The sequence below is a fragment of the Carlito syrichta genome, unplaced genomic scaffold (genome assembly GCF_000164805.1).
Source record: "Carlito syrichta isolate Samal-C Ts95f unplaced genomic scaffold, Tarsius_syrichta-2.0.1 Scaffold307967, whole genome shotgun sequence".
NCBI classification, from domain to species: Eukaryota; Metazoa; Chordata; class Mammalia; order Primates; family Tarsiidae; genus Carlito; species Carlito syrichta.
The window spans coordinates 87,071-88,939 of record NW_007252063.1 but is presented as its reverse complement, the minus strand read 5'-3'; positions in this window follow the sequence as shown (position 1 = coordinate 88,939).

Genomic DNA, 1,869 nt, shown 5'->3' with positions numbered 1-1,869 from the left:
CAACATCATAATAAAAAAATATTGATTATTGAGAAAAAAAAAAAAAACTTGGGCAGGTTCGACACGAGGCACACTGGGATCTCATCCACAGAGCGGGATATGCACGTACGTGAAGGGGGACAGAGGCTGGAAATGGGAACAAACAGCAGAGGAGTGAGGGGAACTCTTAAATGTAATGTTAACATCGGAGAGGTAAGGATCACTAAGAAATTCTGGGATTGTCGCCCAGCATCTTTGTCTAAGCTGTCTTCCCTCTCTGTCACAGAACTCTCTTACCCTTCACACTCAGTTTCCTCTATCAGCAGCTAACATTGCCATGGACATTTAATTATAATGTAATTAATGAACCACTATCAATACACTACTCTTAACTAAAGTTCATGCTCATTTCAGATTTCCTTAATTTTTGCTTAATGTCCTTTTGCTATTCCAGAATTTCATCCTGGATTCGAGTAGTCTTGTAGACTGAGGCTGCTCTTGGTTATACGAGTTTGGATCCTGTTTTTCTTCCTTTTATCTCAATAACTTTACTCACCTATTTTATTGTATTTATGAAAACTGTCTTAAATTCTTCCTCTGTTTAGAAGAGCATTAATTATGTATTCCTTTGTTTGGAAAATGCTCTGGAAAACCCTAGTTTTCATGCAAACTGCCAAGTCTTTTTTTTTTTTTTTATTTTCAGAAAACTTGCAAATAATGAGGGCAATCCTAGCCAGAGGCCAATAAGAATTTATGATTAATGAATTAAGACTTTTCTTGGTTAGCAGAAGGAGAATAATCTTTATTAGTAAGTCAATCAGTTGAAATTCTTAAATCTTCTACAGTTGAAGAATAACCTATCAGCTGAATGTTGATAGTTACACAAAGAAATAGTTAAGAATAGTTAAGAGCATTAGTCATTAAGAACATTAGCATTTAAGCTGCCGTCATTAGTCTTCAAATATATTTTTATATATTTGTCCTACCCCAGAAATTATCTCCACAAATATAGTAGAAAAAGAAACACCTTTATCATTGAATAAACATTAAACCAGAATGTCATCTGCATTACAGGCAATCCCCTAAGAGAGTGCACAGAAAAAAGAAAATAAATAAATCTCACCCTTTCATACAGCCAAGCAGATACACCCAACTACACACATGTTTTCAAGGTAAACCATAACTCGACCTCAAATAAGAGGACTTGACATAGACATTGTTGCACAGTCCACCCTTACTTTACCTGGTCATTGAGGTGACCATCTATATCAGCTAATTGACTTTGTGATGGGAAGGAGTAGGGAACAAACACTTTATGACAAGAGGGCATTTTACAACTAGGACCAAGGGGTCCAGTGAAGTTAAGCTCCATAGAAACTGAGAGCTAGGGACACTATTTTCACCCTTCATACTTACATTTCAAAGAGATGGCTCAAGTCTTCGAGAAAGCCAATTCTAGATGATAAAGCCAACAAAAGGCTTATTTCCTTTCCAAAACGATACCTTTCAAAAAGACGGAAAATAATTACATTTACAGGTTTTCTAAGGTACCTATTCCTACAAAAAAGGAAGAGAGGAAAATCTTCCTTATTTTTAACAGGAGGAATCAAGCCTCTTGTTTTTCATCTCTTTACATCCTTACTCAAGGCAAAGATTTATTTTCTCATTTACGCAAAAGCATTCAGGGACCACATGGCTGACTCTATGCTAGGCACTATGAATATCTGTGAAAGGCAAAAAATCCAATCCCACTTCCCGGAAGCTCACCCTTGGGGAATTCAGACTCCACGGGCTGCAGCATCACCTCAGTCCTCTCACAGGTCCTCAGGACTCCTTCCTGCAGAGAAGTGAGAAATTCGAATCACTCTGGCCAAGACTTCAGATGGTACC